Here is a 17,826-nt window from a genome sequence, read left to right as displayed (position 1 = left end):
GAATAATTAAAGGAACTAATAACTACAAAATGATTAATGTTGATTCTGCTTACACGTTTATTGTAGATGAAAACCCCTTTTATATATTACAAATGTTTATGTATCAATGTACAAAGGACAGAAAGAGAAACAAATGAATTTCCTAACTAATATTACTGATCAGTTGCCCAAAGCTGCCCCTTTTTATGGCTACGCGATCTAATATTAATAACTCGAGATGACTGACATCATCTACGTACCAAACACTAGAAGACAATACTTTCAAAGATTATCTACAGTGGTGTGCAACCTCAGTGGAAATAAAACTTACGTGATCACAGCTGTTTATCTTTATAGATCTAATAAGCCGAAGCTATTAGCAATTTCACCGTATGTACTGCGTCCGGTGTATTGGAGTGATGGTTCTCGTACACGTCTGTACGATGGAAGAACTCCAGGCACCAAATAAAAAACTCATTCAAACACTAGGACGGCAGAAGGCGGTCCTCTGACTAGTATGATCTAATACTGTCTTCTCCTCTCTGTTTTCTACAGACGAGAAACGCGAGCTCCCAGCTACAAGTATGGAATTCAAATTACCTCTATATGTGAGTATAGACAGAGGAAGTGCTCTCAATCACTGAATGCTGCATAATCAACGGCGACTCCCTACCTGGAGGCGAAGTCCAGAATCGTATAATTTCGCAACAGTACAGGGCCTAACCGTTCCAACAATAAAATCTCTTGACAGCAAAGACAGCAAGTCCGCCTGTACTAACAAAGGTTGATACAAAGCGATTGTCAAACACGGATGCTCAAAATGGAAGATCTCTTTTTCTCCACCACTCGCTTTCCAGCAAAGCTCGGCTTCCCTCCTTCGTAACTGCAGAAGGCGAATCATATTCTCAAAACCACGGAATATTCTTCCTCTCTACCAATTCTTCTGTATGCCAAACGACCATATTTTAGTCTTGTCGTCCAGCACGGAAAGTTTGCGAGGAAATACACTACTGGCCATTAAAATTGCTACACAAACAAGAAATGCAGATGATAAACGGGTATTCATTGGACAAATATATTATACTAGGGTTGACATGTGATTACATTTTCACGCAATTTGGGTTCATAGATCCACAGAACAACCACCTCTGGCCCTAATAACGGCGTTGATACGCCTGGACATTGAGTCAAACAGAGCTTGGATGGCGTGTACAGGTACAGCTGCGCGCAGCTTCAACACGATACCACAGTTCATGAAGAGTAGTGACTGGCGTATTGTGACGAGCCAGTTGCTCGGCCACCATTGACAAGACGTTTTCAGTTGGTGAGAGATCTGGAGAATGTACTGGCCAGGGCAGCAGTCGAACATTTTCTGTATCCAGAAATGCCCGTACAGGACCTGCAACATGCGGTCGTGCATTATGCTGCTCAAATGTAGGGTTTCGCAAGGATCGAATGAAGGGTAGAGCCACGGGTCGTAAAACATCTGAAATGTAACGTCCACTGTTAAAAGTGCCGTAAATGCGAAAAAGAGGTGACCGTGACGTGTAACCAATGGCACCCATACCATCACGCCGGGTGATACGCCAGTATGGCGATGACGAATACACGCATCCAATGTGCGTTCACCGCGATGTCACCAGACACGGATGCGACCATCATGATGCTGTAAACAGAACCTGGATACAGCCGAAAAAAAATGACGTTTTGCCATTCGTCACCCATGTTCGTCGTTGAGTACACCATCGCAGGCGCTCCTGTCTGTGATGCAGCGTCAAGGGTAACCGCAGCCATTGTCTCCGAGCTGATAGTCCATGCTGCTGCAAACGTCGTCGAACTGTTCGTGCAGATGGTTGTTGTCTTGGAAACTTCCCTATCTGTTGATTGAGAGATCGAGACGTGGCTGCACGATCCGTTACAGCCATGCGGATAAGATGCCTGTCACCTCGACTGCTAGTGATACGAGGCCGTTGGGATAAAGTACGGTGTTCCGTATTACCCTCCTGAACCCACCGATTTCGTATTCTCTAAGTCATTGGATCTCGACCAACGCGAGCAGCAATGTCGCGATACGATGAACTGCAACCGCTACAATCCGACCTTTATGAAAGTCGGAAACGTTAATTAGGAATTCATACAATGGCGCGCTTCTCAGAGTAAAAATCCTCAGAAATAACCCTGCCTGCGTGATTTCCAAAGTAAAGCTTCCTAGTTGGTCTCTGTTGCGTCTAAGATTTTCAGAGTGTCCGGTTATCCTCCCGGCCTAGGTACATAACGGACAGCCCGCCACCCTACTGCGCTTCAGCACTCAGGTGCCCCGACCGTCCGTCTTGGGCTACTTCCCGTGTTTTGCAGGACCAACACACCAGTATGGGCTTTTCCACCCAGGGCTTGAGTTATGCCTGCCTTCTCATTTCCACTGGCGTTCCAACCTCTGCTAGTATAGGTAATCATTCATTACGTCGTTTTGACCATAAAGACGACTCATCACCATTAAATATTGAAATACGCGATGTACAACCTGTCGAATGATACCTGTCTGGTTCAAATGGCTCTTAGCTCTATGGGACTTAACATCTGAGATCATCAGTACCCTAGAACTTAGAACTAGTTAAACCTAACTAACCTAAGGACAGTACACACACCCATGCCCGAGGCAGGATTCGAACCTGCGACCGTAGCGGTCGCACGGTTCGAGACTGAAGCGCCTATAACCGCTCGGCCAACCCGGCCGGCCGAATGATACCTAATTCCATTTGTAAATCACGGCAAAGTATGTTGATGACTGCTTGTAATGTGCGAAATTATAGCCACCTTACAGAGTCATCAGTCTTCTCACTGGTTTGATGCTGCTCGCCATGAATTCCTCTACTGTGCCAACTTCTTCACCTCAGAGTAGCACTTGTAATATACATTCTCAATTATGTGCTGGATGTACCCTACCCTCTGTCTTCCTCTACAGTTTGTACCCTCTACAGTTTGTACCCTCTACAGGTCCCTGTAGTACCATGGAAGTTATTCCCTGATGCCTTAACAGATGTCCGACCGTCCTACCCCTCCTTCTTGTCAGTATTTTCTATATACACTCCTGGAAATTGAAATAAGAACACCGTGAATTCATTGTCCCAGGAAGGGGAAACTTTATTGACACATTCCTGGGGTCAGATACATCACATGATCACACTGACAGAACCACTGGCACATAGACACAGGCAACAGAGCATGCACAATGTCGGCACCAGTACAGTGTATATCCACCTTTCGCAGCAATGCAGGCTGCTATTCTCCCATGGAGACGATCGTAGAGATGCTGGATGTAGTCCTGTGGAACGGCTTGCCATGCCATTTCCACCTGGCGCCTCAGTTGGACCAGCGTTCGTGCTGGACGTGCAGACCGCGTGAGACGACGCTTCATCCAGTCCCAAACATGCTCAATGGGGGACAGATCCGGAGATCTTGCTGGCCAGGGTAGTTGACTTACACCTTCTAGAGCACGTTCGGTGGCACGGGATACATGCGGACGTGCACTGCCCTGTTGGATCAGCAAGTTCCCTTGCCGGTCTAGGAATGGTAGAACGATGGGTTCGATGACGGTTTGGATGTACCGTGCACTATTCAGTGTCCCCTCGACGATCACCAGTGGTGTACGGCCAGTGTAGGAGATCGCTCCCCACACCATGATGCCGGGTGTTGGCCCTGTGTGCCTCGGTCGTATGCAGTCCTGATTGTGGCGCTCACCTGCACGGCGCCAAACACGCATACGACCATCATTGGCACCAAGGCAGAAGCGACTCTCATCGCTGAAGACGACACGTCTCCATTCGTCCCTCCATTCACGCCTGTCGCGACACCACTGGAGGCGGGCTGCACGATTTTGGGGCGTGAGCGGAAGACGGCCTAACGGTGTGCGGGACCGTAGCCCAGCTTCATGGAGACGGTTGCGAATGGTCCTCGCCGATACCCCAGGAGCAACAGTGTCCCTAATTTGCTGGGAAGTGGCGGTGCGGTCCCCTACGGCACTGCGTAGGATCCTACGGTCTTGGCGTGCATCCGTGCGTCGCTGCGGTCCGGTCCCAGGCCGACGGGCACGTGCACCTTCCGCCGACCACTGGCGACAACATCGATGTACTGTGGAGACCTCACGCCCCACGTGTTGAGCAATTCGGCGGTACGTCCACCCGGCCTCCCGCATGCCCACTATACGCCCTCGCTCAGAGTCCGTCAACTGCACATACGGTTCACGTCCACGCTGTCGCGGCATGCTACCAGTGTTAAAGACTGCGATGGAGCTCCGTATGCCACGGCAAACTGGCTGACACTGACGGCGGCGGTGCACAAATTCTGCGCAGCTAGCGCCATTCGACGGCCAATACCGCGGTTTCTGGTGTGTCCGCTGTGCCGTGCGTGTGATCATTGCTTGTACAGCCCTCTCGCAGTGTCCGGAGCAAGTATGGTGGGTCTGACACACCGGTGTCAATGTGTTCTTTTTTCCATTTCCAATAGTGTAGTACTTTCTTCTCCGATTCTGCCCAGAACCTCCTCATTCCTTTTCTTATCAGCCCACCCTATTTTCAACGTTCTTCTCCTAGCACCAGAAGATGTTGCAGACTTCTAAAGCCTTTAATCGCCAATATGTTATTAAACTGAATCATGTCAAATCCTAACAAGAACGAAACATTTTTCATGAGTCTTCAATGGGTCGTTGCCTTAAAACGGTTTACTCTTACAACATGCGAATTAAAACGTGAAAATAGCTAAATAAGACAATTTTTTAACCAGCAATATGATGTTTACCGTCATATTATTGCAGCAAATCGTACAGTGCCAATACTGACTCATTCTCGGTACGTGGACGCTTAGAAACAACCTATATTCGTATTGCGTAACGAATAACATATAATCCACCGACTAAGGGCCTCTACTGAACAAGACAAACGCGGCGGCTTGCTTTCTGTTTGTGATGCAGGTGGCTTTCTCGCTTCTTACTGGATCTACTTTACGTCTAACGTTGCCGAAATATAGCAGTACTTATTTTGTGCTTCAAGTGACGAAATGGTTTCTCAACGTGAAACAGCAGGAAGTGACGTCACATACCTTGTAGAACATTACGTCAACCTTAGTTAACTCGTCCCGTATGCCGACGGGTTTAGGCACATCAAATCTTTTGTCTCAGTCGTTATTCCAATTGAAAACGGATCTTAGTTCAATGTGGACGGGCTTAAGACTTAGTGCGTTTGCTTAAGCAGTAAAAGGAATGATTTTCTAATGGAATAGTTTAATAACAGGTTTGCTGCCTATTCCTTCGTCCTCCCCCCCCCCCCCCCCCCCCCACCACCCCAAACCACATGCTTACGTAACTTCAGGGTTTGTAACAGGCCAAACTATGATTTAGTGGCACATACAATTGCACCACCGTTCATGGATTTATTGCCCATTGCCCATCGCCACGAGTATTATTATATTATGTGATTTTTCATCACTTTATGTAAGTCCTCATATACTATCCTGATATTAAACGCAGCGGCATAGCCAGCACATGCTTCAGATGAGCTTTCATCATGATCACCAATAAAAGTTCGTCTTGTGTTAAGGGATTAGAATTTTTGTATTTAATGAAAGTTCACAGTTCCTTCAGATGATACAGAGTGCATGAACATACATGGACTGCACCATCGGTGCTGTTTAAGACGACCTCCCTTACACTGCGAGTTCATAATCCTTGGAACCCCCCCCCCCTCCGCTCCCATTCCTTAGTTTCAGCTTACCGCCTTGTAAGAAAAACTAACAGTCTCCTCTTGAGACTCCGGAGTCCTTTCTCCACCGCGCTTGCTAGGATTAACTGGAGTCATCTCAGATGTCACACACTCAGATGCATTTTCTCTAGGGCTTGCCGGAATAACGCCTGTGATTAGTTACATGTAATTCAAATATCTCGTTTGGATAGTTAAAATAAATGAAAACGACTCGTAGCTTTCAACACTTTTGCGCTCAAAAAGCTACAACCTACACAACGTTTTGAAATTTTTACCACTGCTTCTCTTGCATATTTCCAGATATTAATGTGTTTTGTTATTCCTCGCAGATGAGTTTACAGCGCCTATTCAGTTAGATTTTGTGTCGTTGTGTATGATACCTACATACGACGAGATAATCTCGTCGGAGATACTGGCTTGAAAACTTTTTAATGTATTGGCCACAATGGTTAAGTCCCATCATCTTCGGCTCACAGTTTCATCTCCATAGTGGCGGCATCAACGATCAAGCACGTAAGTGGCGTCTCGCACGCTGCACGCTCCACCTTCGTTCCGCAGAAGCTTTTAGGGTAATGGTGCGATAATACAATTTATACGCTGATACCTACGAAACCACTTACACAGAGCGACAAAAATAATATTGCTGAACGCCTCGGTGTGGCAACGAAATGTGAGAAGGCTTTTACGACGCACACCACTCTCTGTGGCTTTTCGTGAGTCCTACCTTCGCTCGCGTCGCAGAGAATATCCATGTGTTTCTAGAACATAAGCTTCAAGGACCGCTCACCGCTAAGAAGTGAAGTGACATTTTCCTGCGGCCGCCTTTTCTATGAGCTATATCATTTTGGGGGAAATGTATAAAATTTGCAAGCGTTTCGCAGCAGCCAGAATACAATCACTGAACAGTGTGTGCTGAATCAATTGCTCAGTGGACAAAATTCGTGTTGATCGCATTTCCCTTGCACGACCGAAGTAAATATTTCAGTGTCAGTCACCAGATGTAAGTCCCAAAAGCCAACACGTCGTTTTTATTTATTATCTCTGCTCTTCGAACTTGCTTGATCGTCATTAGATCTGTAATTTTCATGTGCACATTACCTCACAAGCTTCTAAGGTTTGAAGTTCTACCACTGTCTTACTTTCATTCATCATATTCAGTGTTCCAGTGTAAGACGTGTATATTTCTATTGTCTATTGTCAAACCACAATTTATGAAAGATGTTTATATTTTATTGATAGGATTAAGTAGGAATAATTAATATTTGTCATGTTGGAAATAATTGTGGTAGCAGGGAATGTCTGGACCAAAGTTTTGTTGGCAAGAGAGACCGCAAATTGATATAATTTTAAAAGGGCGGGAGAGACCGCGTCTGGATACATTTTAAGAAAAGAGCGGGAAACACCGCGCATTGATACATTGTGTAATGGTAGCAGGGATTGTCTGCACCAGAAAGCATTGTTGGCAGGAGAGACCGTACTTTAGCGTTCGTAGGAAGTCAGTAGTATGCGAGATGTGAAGCGAGTTGGTAGCAGGTCTGGAGCGAAAGTTTGAGAGGAGCAGTGTGCCTGCCAGCCACCAGCTATGTTTTACAAGAGATTATAAACGGATTTACAGAGACATAAGAGGAACTATATTATTCAGTTATTTCTTTGCGAATTCAAGACTACTGAAGGTATATTTGCGCAATGCTAGTTGTAAGATTATTGTAAAAAATAAGTCCCATTTGAACGTTTGTAAAACCATTTCATTACCTGCAGTAAACATTTGAAGAAACGTTTTCAGAGTATAATTATTTTTTGCCAGCAATGTTGCATTACTGATTATAATCCATCCCAAAAACCATCAACGTAAGACTTTACAAAAATTTTATTGTTGTCAAGAAAAAGTGTAACTATGAATTACGTAACTTCAGTTAAATTAATTAAAGAATAACGTCAGCTTTGGAATTAAAGAATAACGTCAGATTTGGTAATAAATACAGCCACTTTTTATGACAGCTCACCAGCAGTTAATAGACTATAGTAAACCAGAGTAAGTATATTCATGTCGCAGTTCGATGTAGCACTCAGATGGCGGTCCAGTAACAGTAAAAAAGGTAAGGAACAGTTTTGGGTTATTGCAGATAACGACCGAGGGCCACGACGACGACACATTCTATGTTTCGTCGAAATAATCAGAAAATCACTTTTAATAAGCAGCAATTAAATTTGTATGTGAAAATTAAGAAAGAGAATAAATTTCAGGGGGAAGATTTCATTTGTTATTATTAACCAAGAGATAGGTTTCATAGGTTATTTTATAAGGAAAGGTTGAGTAACAAATGAGATACAGAAGAGACGGTTATTGAGTAACGAGAGAGATATAGAGGAGACGGGAAGGTTTCACCAGGAAAGCCTGCAACTGTGCCATTCATGATTCAAGTATCTGGTAAAGTTTCATTATTTAGATCATCATACGCTTTACGACTCTGCTAGAACGGAACATTGCGTTAACTCATTCTAACAGTATTTTCTAACTTGTGAATTCTGTACCAAACGCCGAGCGAAGTGGAACAGCGCAAATACACAGGACTCATAACGGAGGATGTCCGTTGAAATCCCCCTCCAATCATCTTGATCTAAGATTTCCATTATTTCGCCAAATAAGAAAAATGGCGGGATGATCTGTTTCGAAGGTCTCTAAATTTTCTTCCCCCTTCTTCACGTAATGTGACTTGTCCACCGTCGTTATGATCTTGTCGTAGACGGTACGTTAAAACTAATTTATATTTTATATATTGAATATTATCTTAATTCACACGAATTATAAAAATGGATGTACGTTCTACATCTTCTCCTAAAACACCGGACGGATTTCAACCAAACTTGGTACACATATCATTTACTGTCTGGACAGAATCACTGGGGGTAAGAACCAGCCACTTTTCAAATGGGTGTCGGTAAGGTTGAAGAAGCAGTGTAGCCCAGTATGCGAGACTACCAAAACTTTAGTCATCCAGTAATTGAGAATAAGAAGCCTTAGCGAATTGCAACAAAATTTTATGAAACTTTTTCTCCCTGAGACCCCCAAAAACTGAGGAAATGAAAAAAGTTTATCACATACATTTTCGCAGGTTATGCACTAAAACTGTCACATGAAGCATGGTGTTTTAATTTATTATTTCATAACTACTAACTGTACTCGAAACACACTTTAGAGATATTATTAACATATACTACCGGAGGTACCGGAAAAATTACATGGCACTAACTCTATTCGCAATTCTTAACACAGACTGCATCCGCATCTGCCACTGAGTATACCTATAAAATATATCATTGTACGACACATAGTTCAGGAGATATGACTTTATAAATGCTGAGCTGTGTGAAAATAAAACTGCAAGGCGAAATCTGCTAGATGTATGGATGAAATACATGTAAAAATAACCGTTAAGTTTTTTAGAAATGAGTGTAATACATTTGACATGTACCCAAATGGGCAAAGCTAAAGGTAAAAAATCATTCCAAAACCCCGGAACAATTTCAGTCAAATTTTGGGCACGTACTAGTTGATGTTGCAATGGTCTTAAGTACTGAGACTGGTTTGATGCAGCTCTCCGTGCTACCCTATTCTGTGCAAGCTTCTTCATCTCTGGGTAACTACTGCAGCTTACATCCTTCTGAATCTGCTTAGTGTATTCATCCCTTGGTTTCCCTCTACGATTTTTAACCTCAACGCTTCCCTCCAACACTAAATTGGTGATTCCTTGATGCCTCAGAACGTTTCTTATGAACCGATCCGCTCTTCTAGTCAAGTTGTGCCACAACTTCCTCTTTTCCCCAACTCTATTCAGTACCTCCTCATTAGTTACGTGATCTACCCATATAATCTTCAGCATTCTTCTGTAGCACCAAACTTGGAAAGATTCTATTCTCTTCTTGTCTAAAATATTTATCGTCCATGTTTCACTTCCATACATGGCTACACTCCATACAAATTTCTCTTCTTCAGTAACGCTTTCCTTGCCATGGCCAGTCTACATTTTACCTCTCTACTTCGACTAACATCAGTTATTTCGCTCCCGAAATAGCAAAACTCATCTACTACTTTAAGTGTCTCATTTCCTAATCTAATTTCCTCAGAATCACGTACTAGTTAAATCTTGAAAGAAGGTGAACGTGACAACGTGAATGAAGGGAAGGCGAGGAGGTGAACAGACAGCGAGGGGGAAGGAGAATATAGGTACAGACAGAAGGAGAAAGTGAACAGAGATAAACGAATGGCAAATGAATGGAAAGAGAGGAGAAGATAGAGAGACACAGGGGTCACAGAAAGGAAAGGGGAGTAGATGAACAGTGGGAGGAGGAGGACAACAAGGAGAGGAACGAGGAGGAAATGGACGTAGACAGAGGACAGATGAGATTGACGGAGAGAGAGAGGAGAAGGAGGAGATGGAGTTAGAGAGGAGAGGAAGATGTGAAAGGGGGGAGGAACAGGTGGACAGGGGGAGAAGGGGCAGAGAGAGAGGCGAGGAGGAGACAGACGGAGAATGTGGAATGGGGGGGGGGGGGGGGAAGAAGTGGACGGAGAAAGGGGGTGTTGGGTGGAGAGAGAGGGAAGGAGGAGATGAACTAACAGAAGACTGTAATAAGTATTTACCTGACCAACGCCAAGTAGTCAGCTAGTTGACAATATTTTGTTTAAAGATATTGTAAGATCTGTGCGTCCAGTCTAGTTGGTTCTGCAGTATTCTTCAGTTGATGGAAGTTTTGACAGATTTTCGTGGTTCACACCGGCAGATAGAAGCATATTCTTCTGTACAAACCATTTGACGTTGAGACTTCATACATTATGGTCTTCGTCATACGCGTCCGTGTAGCAACTTCAAATTTTCTAGTCTCGTCGACCCGCTTCCTTATATTTCTTGGGATATAAATTCGTTGGCCTGTATATATCCCGGACAACACCATTTTATCTTCTGGTTTTTCATAGCTTCGGCATTATATGTCCACCTCTCAGTGCTTTTAGTCAAAACTGACTACACGCATTAATCATTTTCTTGTCCTATCAGACACATCAGACTTCTGGTTTTTCATAGCTTTCGCAATGTATGTACACCTTTCAGTGCTTTTAGTCAATACTGACTACATGTACTGATCATTTTCTTATCCTATCAGACACATCGACTGTTAGGGTTGTCTTATACCTCTCGAGTTAGTGGAATTCCGTAATATATTATTGAAATTTGAATACTGACTACCATCAAAGCTACTGTACTGATATCATGTGACAGTTAAATATACCTATTTAGAAAAAAATGTCTGAAAGCTTCAAGGGCGTCTATGTTTCTTCGAAAGATGCATTACTAAATGGTGCCAAGAAATGACATTTTAATGAAATTTTAAAGCCACTGAAATGATATAATGACGAGACAACTTCTGAGCAGAGATGGCAACAACAGTCCCCATCACGATACGTATATTTTTATTCTTTCGAAATGTATGTGGAGCATCATAAGCAATAACCTACCTTCTTTCTCTTTACCTTCCCCCTTTCTTTCTGCTTGCAGAAATCCGTGTGTAAGTTCTGGAAGGGGCGAGGGAGAAACGGACATCTCAATGTCAAGCCACACAAACGAGCCACAAACACACACACACACACACACACACACACACACACACACACAGAGAGAGAGAGAGAGAGAGAGAGAGAGAGAGAGAAGAAGAGAAAGGGAGAGAGACAGATGGGAAGGCAGAGGGTAAGGCTGGAAAAACGAAAAGCTTGGTAGTTGATTACTAGGATAAATTTTGAAAGTTATTTAGTGCTTAAAGACATCAGAAATATTAATGGTAGCATAAGGATCGGTCCCTTAGATACAGTAGCATTCTAAAGAACTATGTAATTTGAGCGGTATGGGAACTATAAAAGATATTTTTAGTACATCTGATCACAGTTAAAGGCTACTGAATAGAATATCGACAAAATTTTGAAGAACTGTACTTTCGCCTTTGACTATCGGCTTAATTTCAACCACTTCTATTGAAATTTAGACTTTATGGTAATGTAAGAGCAAATGCTATCGTTTCTATGCATGTAGGCCCGACCAAAAATTTAAAGATGTTTTGGCCGTCATAAACTGTTACTCCCTGGTCAAATACAGTTCAAATTACGGTACGAAATGTAGAGGCAAGCCAACGATGTTTACAAATTCTTCGGTTGCCCGTAAGCATGATATCTTCGACATGAAGAGACAAGGTTTCAAAATTCCGCTTTATTGTGAACCCTGATCAAGAAATAATAAGATATCCAAATACTTTCAAAAAGCTCTTGCGCCCTTGAATGATAGAGTATGGGAAGTTTCAGACGATTCCGTCACCTTTAATCCTCCTTCTTCTTTCAACTTTAACACAGTTGTTTCCCGCTGCTGTTGTCACATCCTAACATGGCCATTGTTACCTTTTCCTCCACCCGCAGGGCATCGTATTACGACCTCTGATACGAGTTTTTCACTGCTCTGCCTAATGCCCCATTAGTACAGACAACGATCCTTTGATGGCGAACAAAAGGATTATTGCAGTTGATACAACTACGGGCCAGCACATTCTGTGACTAGAGTAAGCGAAATATATGAACTGGAAAGGAACCCCCGCTCCATTAGTTTGCACTGAAATGTTTAGAGCCGCGCTACATTGCACACTCACTAGGGAAATTGATGAACTTAAATAGCTGCTTAAATACGTGTTCCGAACTACAAGTCTAACATGGATATTGGTCTTTCAGGTATATGAGTAAGTAACATTCCTAGAAGTATGTCTTTTCCACCGGACAGTTTTCTTAAGTATGCTAATCCAATGAGGTACATCGAAGAGCTTGGAAAATTTTAAATTAAGGAACAGTGAAACTGATACTGGGAGTAGAAGAGTAACCCAACTGCTCAAGAGGATCAGTAATTCCTTGTAGCGGCTGCCTATGATAGGCATTAGATTACGGTAATACATGAAGAGCCAAAGAAATTGATACACGCGCCCCTGCGAACACGCAGAAGTGCCGCAACACGACATGACAGACTCGACTGATGTCCGAAGTAGTGCTGGAGGGAACTGACACCATGAATCCGTAAGAGTAAGAGGGAGTGGAGATCTCTTCTGAACAACACATTGCAAGGGATCCGAGATATGCTCAACAATGCTCATGTCCGGGGAGTTTGGTGGCTAGCAGAAGCGTTTAAACTCAGAATAGTTTTCCTGGAGCCACTCTGTAGCAATTCTGGACGTGTGGGGCGTCTCATTATCCTGCCGGAATTGCCCAAGCCCGCCGGAATGTACAACGCACATGAGTGGATGCAGGCGATTAGACAGGATGCTTACGTCCGTGGTCGGATGATAACATGATTTGTTGTTAAACTTAAGCCTTGCACTTAATCCTGGTTCGATACCACTGTTTGACTATCAAGGGGAGGAGAGGGTTGGGTAACTTCTTTGGGGGGACGACGATCGAACACTGTCATGCTGACAACGCGAGTTTTACGATGTGGCGTAGGTTCGTTTAGTAGTAGCCTCATTTAAGTCGAATGAGCCACTAAGTTCCATTCACGAGTGCAGATAGGCAAAATCTAGAATGGGAAAGGTCATCGTTTTAATATTAGTGGTTTCAGTGAAACGAATGTCCACATTTTAATATTAGTGATTTCGGTGAAGCAAATGTCCACGAATCAGAACCGTTTAAGAAAACATCGCTCATGCCGTGTTTAGCCTGCTTTTTTCTCGTATGATATTATGCGAACGATGGATAAAGAACAATAGGCAGATTCAATATTTCTGGATTTCCGAAAAGCATTTTAACACGGTACCCCACTGCAAACTGTTCACGAAGATACGAGAATACAATAACAGGTTCCCAGATATGTGAGTGCCTCGAAGACGTCTTAAATAATAGAACCCTTTATGCTGTCTTCGACGGCGAGTGCTGATCAGAGACAAGGGTCTCTTCAGAGAAGTTTGGCAGGAATATATAGCAAATAGTAGTATTTTCTACGTACATAATAAATCCTGTGGACGAGGTAGGCATCAATCTCCATGTGTTCGTTGACGATGCTGTGGTGTACGGGAAGGTGTAGAAGGTGGGTGGCTTTAGTATGATGCAAGGCGTCTCAGGCAAATTTTCTGGTTGGTGCGATAAATGGCAGCAACTCTAAACGTAGAAAAATTTTAATTAATGGAGGTGAGTAGGGAAAAAACCCTAATGTTCCTAAACGGCGTTGGTACTGTCCTGCTTGAGACAGTCACGTCGTTTAAATATCTGCGTATAATGTTGTAAGGCGATATGAAATGGAAGAAGCATGAGAGGATTGTTGTACATAAGGCGAACTGTCGACATCGGTTTATTGTGAGAATTTTAGGAAAGTGTGGTCCATCTGTAAAGGATACCGCATATAGGACGCTATTGCCGCTTATTCTTGAGTACTGGTAGTGTGTCGGATCCGCACCGGTCAGCTTAAAGGAAGACATCGAAGCAATTCAGAGGTGGGCTCTTAATGATTGTTACCGACAGGTTCGAACAACGGGAATGCTTCGAGAGCGCTAATGAGAATCTCTGGAGGGAAGGTGACCTTCTTTTCGAGGGCACAAAATTTAGAGAAGCTGACTGCAGAACGATCCTAATGCCACCAGCATACATTCGTATAAGGATCATTAAGATAAGACACGAGAACTTAGGGATCATACGGAGGCTTGCAAACAGTCGTTTTTCACTCGCTCTATCTGCGACTGTAACAGTAAATGAAACGGGTAGTAGTGGTAAAGGGCTCCCTGCTCCTCATATCGTACGGAGGCTTATGGAGTATGGATGTAGATGTAGATAAGAAGTGGGAATGTGATGAGAGGAAGAATATTAGAAAATTCAAAGAAAAAAGATGTGAATAAGATGTTGTGAAGGAAGTTACATTCGTATTTAAGTGGCTCATGTGTTGAGGGTAAACAGAACTCATCCATGATAGGAAACATTAATTGAAAAGTGAACAAATTTGGCTTTTTTCTTTTTCCGATAAACTGCTAAGTGTTCCATGACTAATAACTTGAGACAAACGGGAAGTAATCGAGCCGTTTTGTGCTTCACCACACCTCCACTAGATGCAGCAGCGCCTAACTTCCTTAGTTCGTGACAGGAGGAACGCTGAATATACCGGGCGTGTTTGTCGGCGGCGGTAAACGTGTTATTACCTGTTTACCTCTCGCTATTCTACAAGCAACGGGGAACAGTAAATGGTTCAAATGGCTCTTAGCACTACGAGACTCAACTTCTAAGATTATCAGTCCCATAGAACTTAGAACTACTTAAAGCTAACTAACCTAAGAACATCACACACGTCCATGTCCGAAGGAGGACTCGAACCTACGACCGTAGCGGTCGTGCGGTTCCAGACTGTAGCGCCTAGAACCGTTAGGCCACCGGCGAATAGTAAATCTTACTTCTTTTCAGTTATTCTCGATGTGAATCTTTCGTGTCCAGTGTTTCATGATGAGAAGAAAAGGCTAGATCAAGAACATAAATAACAATATTGAGCCGTATGTAAGAAAGAAACTTCGGTTGTTCCTAAAGAACCACCACCTCGTGGTGAAAGCGGCAATCAATTCAGTTTACCTGCGAATTATGCACCGTGATGAAATAAAACAAAATTTCGTATGATTTTAGGGTTAGAACTTCATGATCTCACCACAATAAAAATGTTCCTGTCTTCCACCGACCAACAAATTACGTGCTACAAAAAAATTGTCTATTAGCCATGGTCGAGTTTCTTGATCTGAAGTATTGATAATTTAACTTCTCATTGTCAGCAATGTCAATAACGTAATCTTTATTACTGTTGAAAAGTAACAGATGTGCTGCTGTGAACGTTCCGTGAATCTTTGTAAGTGAAATGCAGCGTTCACCCATTTCCGAAAACTTCCATTTTCCCAACAGGCTCTCGCATCACTTTTTCTGTCAGACGTTGCAAATGTGAAATTACCATAAGATGTATTCGTACGAGTAACGTGGTTTTTCATTTCAATCGGCCATAGCTCTTTCCAGTTTTCTTACACCCTGTTATATGCTGTTTTCAGTGTTGGTCATTTCCAGATTACAATTGTGTTACAGTGGGGAATATTCCAGACTGGGACCAACTAGAGTGAACATATCATTGTAAAACAGTCAAGAGTGTGATTACGGACAAAGTCTCGTTATGGTTGAAATTCTAGTCGTATTAACAGTGATTATAATTAAAAGGGCTACTTCTTAATATTTAAATTCTAGTTTCAGTGCCCGGCGTTGCCCGGCATGTTTAATATCTGTACACAAAGTGAGTGAACCTGTGCCTATCAGCGTTTCTGTTTCATTTCTTCGAACAAATTTTTACAAACTCTATATTTTCCCTGTACGAAAAGATAATTTTCAGAAACTGCCTATTGGCTTCTGTCTCGGGTTCTTCGGCCGACGTTCATCTAATGATTTTTCTGACGTTTCGCCAGCACGAGTGGCTAGCATTGTCAAAGCTTCACCATTGCCGGTGGTGAACTGGAGCCGAGCTCGCGGGCGCAGACTATATGTACCTGGCGCGCCAACGTCCGAGGGCTTCTCCGCGGTCATTTCCGGTGCGGTTCTCCTCTTGCTACCTGCGACGGTCGTTCGCCGCAGTACGGGAAGCCAGGATCCGTTGACCTTAAGGCTTTTCTCTTTCTTGTTCAAACTGTTCGCGTGTTTTTGTATTTCTACAGCTTCTCTGAACAAGCGCGTGTGATAGTACTTCTCTACAGCCAGAACTTCCGTGTCGGCGAATTTTATTACGTGGTCGGTCTCATTGAGTGCGTGCTCTGCCACGGCCGATTTCTCCTCCTGTCCCAACCTACAATGTCGCTTATGCTCATTGATCCTGCTGTTGATGGATCGTCCAGTCATTCCGACATAAACTTTTCCGCATGTGCATGGTATACGGTATATTCCCGACATTGCAAGTGGGTCTCTTTTCTCCTTCGCCGATCTAAGACACTCCTTGATCTTCCTTGTCGGTTTGAAAATCGTCTTTACGCCATGTTTGCACAATATACGGCCTATTCTGTCCGTCACTCTGGGAATGAATGGCAGAAAGGCCGTACCCGACATTTCTTTTTCTGGTTCCTTACTTCGCCGAGTGTTTGGCTCTGTTACACTTCTAATATAATTTTTGGAGTACCCATTGCTCCTCAGGACAGTTTCCAGGTGTTGCATTTCTCGTTTGAGGTGTTGCGGCTCACACATTCGTCCTGCTTTCATTACGAGCGTACTAATCATGCCTCTTTTCTGGCTCGGGTGGTGGTTTGACAGTTTGTGCAGGTATCGGTCCGTGTGTGTCGGTTTTCAATACACGCTGTGTCCCAGGTTTTCGCCGTCCCTTGTGACCAGCACATCTAGAAATGGCAGTTTCTTGTCCTTTTCTACTTCCATGGTAAATGTTATGTTGGCATGGAGGCTGTTCAAGTGTCTTAGGAAGTCACCGAGCTGTTCTTCACCATGGCTCCACACCACGAAAGTATCATCGACGTACCTGTACCACACCTTAGGTTTGCAAGTCGCCGAGTCCAGTGCCTGTGCTTCGAATTGTTCCATGAATAAGTTGGCCACCACTGGACTGAGAGGACTACCCATGGCCACGCCTCCAGCTGTTCGTAGAAATCTCCATTCCACGTGAAATAGCTCGTGCTCAGACATGCATGGAAGAGCTTTCTGATGTCCTGCGGGAAAATGGAACCGATGTGCTCCAGAAAGCTCACTGAGTGGCACTTTCGTAAATAACGAAACAACATCAAAGCTGACCAAGATGCCATTTGGTGCAAGTTTCAGTTTCTTCGGCTTCTCAATGAAATGTCCCGAGTCCTTAATGTATGTGTCGGTCTTCCCCACGTGCGGCTGGAGCAGAGAGGCCAAGTGTTTTGCCAGTTTATATGTCGGTGATCCAGGAGCGCTAACGATCGGTCTCAGTGGAACGTTGATCTTATGGTTCTTGGGTAATCCATACAGACGAGGTGGTAGGGCTTCCGTTTTGCGCAGGTTTCTTCGTATGTCCGCCGGCAGAGAAGACGCCTTGGTTAATCTATTCGT

This window comes from Schistocerca serialis, chromosome 8 (assembly GCF_023864345.2).
Source record: "Schistocerca serialis cubense isolate TAMUIC-IGC-003099 chromosome 8, iqSchSeri2.2, whole genome shotgun sequence".
NCBI lineage: Eukaryota > Metazoa > Arthropoda > Insecta > Orthoptera > Acrididae > Schistocerca > Schistocerca serialis.
Note: the sequence above shows the minus strand (reverse complement) of the source record.